Raw genomic sequence first — 9,629 nt, forward strand, 5'->3', positions numbered from 1 at the left:
TATGGGGCAGGCATGGGGTAAGAGTCAGTGCAAACTTGATGGACTGAATACTGTAATTATTTTATGATTCTATAATCCAGAGTTTGAGATTAAGTTGCTTGAAGCTGTTTCTGTTACTGGAAGCTAACATTAGTGGGTCCACCCCATCCAGACGGAGTTCAGCAGGTTTTAAATGAACCTGTTCAGACTCACAAACAATCCTCTAGCTTTAGTATTTTGTATATTGGTTTCTTATAGTTGTGCTATAACACTTTAATATTTTGGCAGCAAATGAGTTTAAGTTTTTATGATACAAGAAGTAAATCTAAAAAAAAATGCAATGGAAGAGTTCTTGTTTAAAATGTGCAATCTCATCATTCATGCTGTATTGTCCCTACATTTTCCCAGCAGATAGGTGTCAACATTTTTGACACCAATTTACAAACGGTGCAAATTGTGGTGAAGACCGTGCCGTGGATTCCAGATGAGTTCCTGTGCTATTGTTGACTGGGGATTAGATTGACTCCTAAAAGAAGTTAAAATTCTTCACAAGGGTTTGCAATATTTTGTGAATCTCTCTGATCATTAAAATCGCCATTTGTAAGATCAGTCTTCATTGTTTCTGCCATTTAATAACCAATTTATAATTTATATTCAAGTTTAAAGTTTATTTATTTGTATCAGAAGTAGGATTACATTAACACCACAATGAAGTTACTATAAAAATCCCCCAGTCGTCAAACTGTCGCACCTGTTCGGGTACACTGAGGGAGAATTTAGCAGGGCCAACACATCTAACCAGCTCATCTTTTGGATATTCAACCACAGTTTGCCATCTAATTTCCACTCAACTCCTTAGTTCTAGATATTGGAGTATAGGAGAGATACTACTTAATGTTTTCTTTGTTGACTCTTGAATCATAAAATTTCTTCATTTTTAAACTGTGGAAATTGTGGCTTCACTTATTTAGCAAATAATTTAGGACTTTGAATTTTATCTACATTTTTTCAGAAAAGGTTTGTAACATTTCTTATGAGACTATGATTTTTATCCCAGGCTTACTTGTAACAGGGTCTAGGGGCTGTCTTGGAAGGTTGAGAATTCTAATTTCTTATAGCAACTTACTGACTCAGTAGGGGCAATGGATCAGCATTGAAGTTGCAAATCTCTTCAGTCCCCAGGCAACCCTGAGGAAGCTAATGATCCCACCAGGGCACTAAATCCAAGAGAAACCATAGGGCTCTGAAAGAGAACCCTTGCAGAATCCCAGTCCCCCAGAAACATCCATCTCAACATTGAGAAGCCTTCTGGCTTCATGGCAGAAGTACACGCTCTCCAAAACTTCAGCTTGGCATTGAGTGAGAAAGTAAAAGTAAAGTTTATTTATTAGTTACAAGTAGGTTTACGTTAACGCTGCAATGAAGTTCCTGTGAAAATAGACTGCCAGCCACCAAGCAAAATCTCACTGGATGTCTTGCCACCCAACATTTCATCATCTGTCTATAAGAGTCCCAGATTGGAACTGAAGAAACAGATGACTATTACATCAAAGGCACAAAACAAGGTGGTTCTATATATGTCTGATCTGACATTGACAATGCAGCCACTAATCAACCACATTCAGTGACACAATGCAGGTTAGCAGATTTCATATTGCAAATGTGTCCGAGCGTCCAGTGTCAGCTGGGACAAGCAATGGTGAACAGTAATGTCTAACCCTGCTCTCTACATGGGAGACTTTAACAGCTGATGGTTGCAATGTAATCTGTTGAAGCCATTTGACTTCATCTGTCCCTGTGTCTAGTTCAAACTCTGCAGTGTGTCCATCCATTTCCAGTTTAATACTCCAGTATTTGTGTTCAGTATCATTTGCCTCTCCCAGGGAGATTAGTTCTATTGCTTGTTTTTCCATTTCTGGAAATGGTTCTATTTTAACATTTTCTCCCTATTTTTACAGGTTGCCAGTGTTTTCATAAAATCATAGAATCCTACAGTGTAGAAGGAGGCTATTCATCCCATCGAGTCTGCACCAACCACAATCCCATCCAGGCTCGGTCCCCACAACACCATGCATTTAGAACATAGAACGTAGAACATCACAGCGCAGAACAGGCCCTTCGGCCCACGATGTTGTGTCGACCAATTAAAAAACAATGACCCTCTAACCTAAACCAAACCCTTACCATCCATAAACCTATCCACGGATCTCTTAAACGCCCCCAAACTAGGCGCATTTACAACTGCAGCAGGCAGGGCATTCCAATCCCTCACCACCCTCTGGGTAAAGAACCTACCCCTGACATCCGTCCTATAACTACCACCCCTTAATTTAAAGCTATGCCCCCTCGTGCTAGCTTTCTCCATCCGAGGAAAAAGGCTATCACTGTCCACCCTATCTAAACCTCTAATCATCTTATATGTTTCAATAAGGTCCCCTCGTAGCCGCCTTCTTTCTAACGAAAACAACCCCAAATCCCTCAGTCTCTCCTCATAGGACCTCCCCTCCATACCAGGCAACATCCTGGTAAACCTCCTCTGCACCCTCTCCAAAGACTCCACATCCTTCCTATAATGTGGGGGCCAGAACTGCACACAATACTCCAAGTGCGGCCGCACCAGAGTTTTGTACAGTTGCAACATGACACTGCGGCTCCTAAATTCAATCCCCCTACCAATAAACGCCAAGACACCGTATGCCTTCCTAACAACCTTATCTACTTGATTCCCAACTTTCAGGGATCTATGTACACATACACCTAGATCCCTAGATTACAGAGCTAATCCGCGTGACTCTAAGGGGCAATTTAGCATGGCCATTCAACCTAACCTGCGTATCTTTGGACTGTGGGAGGAAACAGGAGCACCCGAAGAAAAAACCATGTAGACATGGGGAGAATGTGCAAATGCCACACAGACAATCATCAAGCGAGAATTGAACCAGGATCCTTGGTGCTGTGAGGCAGCAGTGCTAGCCATTGTGCCACTTTTCCACCCTATTGTGACAAACCGTGAGAAACAGCTTAGAAATGATTGCGACTTCCACAGTTGTGGTGTCCTGCACCTCCTGCTGGACATTCTTCTCATTTCTGCAGTTTGTTGCGGCCACACTGAGGCATTTCAAAATGGTAGTTTGTTGTGTTTTCCCCTATCTTGTTGGGCATAGGCTTTGACACGCTTTCTCTCCTATGGCCTAACAAATGGAGTGGTCCCACTTGATCTCCTCCATGGAATCTCCCCAAGAACAAACACCTGATTCTATTTGTTGAGTTCTATTTGCCTTGCCACCTGCACTGCTTTCACTCGTGTTCATTCCTGTCTTGTCTGTAAGAGGTCTGATAACACTTCATCTCGGACCCCAACTGTGGTCCGTTCATGGATAAGCTCATCCTTTAAACTGGCATAATGGCAGTTTCCTTCCCGTTTATAGAGATTGCTAATGAAAGAATATGTGCTTTCTGCTGGTCTTGCTCAGGCTGTCACAGTCTGCTGTGCAGTTACAGGGATCCGGGTCAGATCTCCGGCTTGGATCAATGTCTATGGGAGTTTACACATTCTCCCCGTGCTTGTGTGGGTTTTCTCCGGGTGCTCCGGTTTCCTCCCACATCTCAAAAATATGCTTTTTAGACTGATTGGTGTCAATAAATTGTCCCTGAATTGGATCTCCCTTAATCTGGTGCACATATAATTCCCTAAATTGCATCCCTTTATTGTGGAGTTCCACTAGAGGTAGACAAAAATGTCGATGATCGACGAAAGACTTGAATAAGGCACTGACTGAGTGTTAAAATGGGCGATGCAGGTTTGTAGGGCTGAAGGGCCTGTTTCCTGTGCTGTGCTGTTCTTTGTTCTTTGTTGTTTTGCTATCGTTTTTTAAAATTGAGCTCTTTTGATTATTAAATTCTGATGTACATGAAACTAAATGTTGGAAGCTGGCAGGACTTCTTCAGGAGAAGTTGAAGTCTCATCAACCCCTGCCTTGATACCATGTTATCAGCAATAGTTCCGACTGCATAAAGTAATGTACTGACCCAATCTTTTTGATTTGTTTTGTGCAATCTTGAAGCAGGACTGAACATTGTGGTCTTTCCCCTTTCTCTGCCCCCTTCCCCCATTTATCCCAGTTCTGAGCCTACTGTGGACATTTTGTACTCTGAAATGATTTGGAGGTGGTAGTGTTGATTCCAAGCTTCTGCTGAACTGGGGAATTGTTCCGACTTCTGTGTTGCTGCTTCTGTGCTCACCACTGACCTGGCCTCAGTGTCTGGGATTCCATATGCTGCTCTCACAATGTTTTGATGAGTCTTAAGTTTTTAAATTCTGCCCTTTCTTTGGGGATACCTTTTCTTTCTAGTGTTCTTTTAAAGGACCACTGTGTCTCTCTCTCGCTGCCGCCATGCCTTTTTGTGTGGTCAGGATCTAGACAGGAGTTTTCAGGATTTCCTGTTCCATTACTTTCTATTCACAGCAGCTACAGAAACACTGGGGACTTTACATGAGGTTGGAGCTTCTCCTCTTTCCAGATCTCACTTACTTCCCAGTCATATGATCTGGCATCATTATTAAGTCTTGGAATGCTTGGAATATTGTTTGTAGTTCTGGTCACCCTATTAGAGAAAGGATATTATTAAACTAGAAAGAGTGCAGAAAAGATTTACTAGGATGCTCCCAGGTCTTAATGGTTTGAGTTGTAAGGAGAGGCTGGATAGACTGGGGCTTTTTTTCTCTGGAGTGTAGGAGGCAGAAGGGTGACATTATGGAGGTTTTTAAAATAATGAAAGGCATAGATCAGCTATATAGTCAATACCTTTTCCCAAAGGAAGGGGAGTCTCAAACTAGAGGGCATAAGTTTAAGGTGAGATGTGATGGCCCATGTGCTTTTGGGGAAATAAAAACATACATTTTATGTTGAGGTGATGGTCCCTTTATCAACTGAGCTTCTCTGAAAACAGAGTCTTTGTAAGAAGTAACTATCCTCTGGTATCTGATCATGTGACCAAACTGCCTGAGAGATAAACAATAGTAAAAAAAGGTCAACCCGAAGTGAATTATATGGGTGAGTAGCTCCCTGAAGTGGTTCTGTGTTTAAGCAGTTTGAGTTTAGTTTTACAACAAATTGACTTGCACAAACATTTCTTTCAAGCAGGGTTCAGTTGAAATTCTCTGTGTTGGCTAAAAAAGGTTTTGAAAAAATCTTGACACATGAATTCTACTAACACTGAGTTGGATTTCTGAGCTAGCTAAGAGGAAAAAGAGAGAGAGATAATTCATGGAAACGAGACTCTAGCATTAAACAGCATTTGAGCCAGAACAGTTTAGGTTTGAGTTGGCTATGCTTAAGATAAAAATAAAGTGATGGCTTCATTGAATGGGGAGTCTACAGTCATGGGATGATTAGTAAGGTTTGAAGGGGCAACATTGTTATAGCTAAAAATGTCAAATACCGGGAGACATAGGTTGAAGATGAAAGAGGGTAAGTTAAAGGGCGTGTGAGAAGCAAATTTTTTACTCAGAGGCTGGGTTAGAGCCTGGAATGTGCTGCCAGAGGAGATGGGAGAAGCAGATACAATCACAACCTTTAAGAGGTATCTTGACAGGCATATGAAAAGGCAGCGAATAGAGGGACACATAGAGGCAAAAGATCATTAGTTTAGAGAAGTGTCATGTGTCGGTATCAGCTTGGTGGGCTTGTTCCTGTGCTGTTCTCTTCTTTGTTCTTTAAGCAGAAAGCCCCAAGAAATGTCAGCTTGTATATGAACTTTTGAAACACCATACGGATCAAGTGTTCACTCTTCCAATTCCTGATCAGCGCCTCATTGAGAGAAAGCCTGAAAGGTTGGAATGGGACTCACAAGCCACGCTTACAACCAACACTGACATTTCACTTTAAACCTAGCCACTCGCAAGAAAGAATGGTCCTCATTGATGATTGTCAATGGAGATGATAATGATCCGGGGGCAGGATCGTGGATCCAGCTGAAAGAGCAAACTGTTGCGTCTTCATTGCATCATTGCCATTCCTGCATGTCCTGCCTCATTCTGTGGCAGCTGTATTTCAGAACTGGAGTATGCTGACCGCGTGAAACAACCTGCTGAATCTGCAGTTACCCTGGTATTTTTGTTGTCAAACTCTATACTCTGCTTTATTAATTTAATGAAAAAAGATGGAAGGGAAGAAGGTCCAGATAGGCTGCCTAATGCTCAATTTAATGGAGTAGAATGCCGGATGAGGCTGCAGGTTCAGTGATGCTGCTTTTGCATTACTTTCACTGACAAATCCCTGCTTCACGGTGTCTACCTTTTCACTCCTTGGGTAGACAGAAAATTTAATTTCTGCAGCTTGATCAGATCAAAGGCACGGCAGATGAGTTCTGATAAGCGCTGGTCTGATTTAAGCTTGTTACATCTGAGGGAGCCATGGTATATTCTGTCAACAGACTGCATCGTGAGTGCAGGAGGAAGATTAATACAATTCTTTGTGACAGAGTGAATTCTCGATCTTGGCCATGGAGCAAAACAGAAGCAAAATAACTTCTCCTCAAAGAATGAAGTTGGTGTTGTTTCATTTATGCATTTTCAAGTCTTTCCTTTCAGAGAAGTCTAGGCAGTAACCCAGAGCAGGTGACTGGATGGTCCTCTCTGCTGTGAATGGGGAATGAGTTGAATATTTTTTGAAATGGGAGGAGACAGCAAGGAACTAACTACATGATGATGATGTTGCGACAAAGATCCCAATTCAAAGAACTGGATAGAATAATCGAATGGTACAGTACAGAAGGAGGCCATTTAGTCCATTGCATCTGTGCCGGCTCTTTGGAAAGGCAGTTGGCTCCTCTCCCTTGCTTTTCATCCCAAGCCCTGCAAATATTTCTTTTCGGGTGTATATCCAATTTCCTTCTTCCACTGGCCTATCAGGCAGCGCAGTCCAGATCGCAACATCAGGCATTGTAAAGGAAAATATGTTCCCCGTCTCCCACCCCGTTCTCTCGCCAATCACCTTTAATCTGTGTCTGCTGATTACTGACCCCCAACCCCCTCCCTTCGCAGTGGGGACTGTCTCCTCCTATCTTCCCTATCAAATCCCATCACGATTTTGAACACCACTCGTGTCCTATTTGCATTCCGCCTTCTGGTGGAGGAATCAGCATGATTGCCGGAGGAAAACCTAACCAGCTTGTCATCCGAGAATTAGATTAACCAGGCCTGAAGCCATTACTCTCTGATAATGTCTAAGTCACTGAGTAAAATCTGGCCGGTCAGACTCAAATCCCTTCTGACTGAACAAAGCCCACTCACATTCCAAAAGCTCATTCATCAATTAAAGGCCCCGAAAGGAGATAGCAAATGTAATTCACTGAGCTTGTTTCGATCTGCATTCACCAAACATAAGAATCAGCAGTCTTGTAATGGATCAGGGATTAATGGCAATGTGACACATTCTCTGAAGCCTGATGTTGCTTCCAGGCAGAAAGATATGTCTGTTCCGCAATGTCATTTCCCATTGTAAAAGCGGTCATGTTTCCTCATGAATCGCAATAATTTGAGGATTTTTTTTTTGACAAGTTCTCTTCAGCTTTGACTTTGTAAGCGTGAACTCGAACTTCGGAGTAAGCAAGGCCCAACGAGCTTTTTACGGGTCTTTTCGCAATTAAAAATTTGTTATATTGTATGGTGTTAAAATGATGATTTGGTAGCATTTTGACCATTTGGGTCAGAAAGTTGGGGCTTTGAGTCCCAGTGTAGGACTGAGCACACAGCTTTTCCTTATTTACTCGTGGGACATGAGCATCGCTGGCTGGCCAGCATTCATAGCCCGTCCCTTGAAACTGAGTGATTCGCTCGGCCATTTCAGAGGGCACTTAACAGCCAACCACATTTCCGTGGCTCTGGAATGTAGGCCAGGCCAGGTAGAGATTGCTGATTTCCTTCCCTAAAGGACATCAGTGGACCAGATGGGCTTTTCCAACAATCGTCATCAGTAGATTCTTAATTCCAGATTTGTTTTAGTTGAATCCAAGTTCCATCATCTGCTGTGGCGGGATTCGAACCCAGGTCCCCAGAATATTAGCTGAGTTTCTGGATTAATAATCGAGTGATAGTGCCACCAGGCCATTTAAGTCTGACAGTTTAGTACTCCACTCTGGGAGTGCGGTACGATTGAGGGCACGTCATCTGTTTGGTCAGACATTCAACCAAAGAACAATCTGGTGGATGCATAATATCCAATAGCTCTACTTAAAATAACTTGGAACTCTGGCCAATAACTATTGCTCAAGCTGTACCTTCTGAAATGAATGAGTGATATGGATGGGGTAGATAAGGGAAAATGGTTTTATCTTTGAGTAGAATCAGTAACCAGAGGACACAGATTTAAGATTGTTGTGATTGTTGTAGGTCAGTCACCTCAGTCCTGGGATCTTGCTGTAGGAGTTTCTTGGGGAGTGTCCTACACTCAACCACCTTCAGTTGTTTCATTCTTTCCATTGTAAGAGGGAGAAGATTTTCTCAGTAACTTAAATGTAGCGTTAACGTACTTGTCACACGAATAAATAAACTTTGAGTTTTAGTGGAAGTGGAACAGCTGATGGCTGTGCAATGTTCAGCGTCATCCACAGCCCCTCAGATACTGATGCAGTCCATGCCCATATGTAGCAAAACTCTGACATTATCTAGGCTTGGGTCAACAAGTGACAAGTGACATTTGCGCCACACAAGTCCAGGTGAAGACCTTATCCAATTGTAAAGAAGCTAAGCATCTTTCCTTGATATTCAATGGCATTATCATCGCTGAATTCCCCCACTACCAACATCCTATGTGTTACCACTGACCAGAAGCTGAACCGGACTAGCCATGTATATAGTGAGGCTACAAGAGCAGGCCAGAGGCTGGGAATCCTGTGACAAGTAACTCAGCTGTTGACTCCCCAAAGCCATCCATGACCTACAAGGCACAAGTCAGGAGTATGATGGAATGCTCTCTACTTGCCTGAATGAGTGAAGCTGCACTGGGCGGGCATGGTGGCACAGTGGTTAGCACTGCAGCCTCACAGTGTCAGGGACCCAGGTTCAATTCTGGCCTCAGGTCACTGTCTGTGTGGAGTTTGCGCATTCGCCCTATATTTGAGTGGGTTTTCTCCGGGTGCTCTGGTTTCCTCCCACACTCCAAAGTTGTGTGGGTTAGCTTAATTGGCCATGTTAAATTGCCCCTTGTTGTCAGGGGTACTAGCAGGGTACATAAGTGGGGATTGGGCCTGGATGGGATTGTGGTCAGTGCAGTTCGATGGGCTGGAAGCCTCCTTCTGTACTGTAGGATTCTGTTCTATTATCTAACAATACTCAAGAAGCTCTACACCATCCAGGACAAAGCAAACCAATTGACTGACATCCCACCCACAAACATTCATTCTCTCCACCAATGATGCACAGTGGCAGCAGTGCTTATCTCCTACAAAATATACAGCAGCAACTCACCAATGCTTTTGTGACAGCACCTTCCAAACCCATGACCTCTACCACTGAGGACAGGGGCAGCAGATACCTGGGAACACCACGACCTAGAAGTTCCCCTCCAAATCGCTCACCCTCTTAACTTGGAAATAAACATTCGATTTGATTTATGTTTGTACATGTACTTGCATACAGTGAAAAGTAT

Source organism: Carcharhinus amblyrhynchos, chromosome 13 (assembly GCF_965287045.1).
Source record: "Carcharhinus amblyrhynchos chromosome 13, sCarAmb.v2.hapA, whole genome shotgun sequence".
Lineage (NCBI taxonomy): Eukaryota > Metazoa > Chordata > Chondrichthyes > Carcharhiniformes > Carcharhinidae > Carcharhinus > Carcharhinus amblyrhynchos.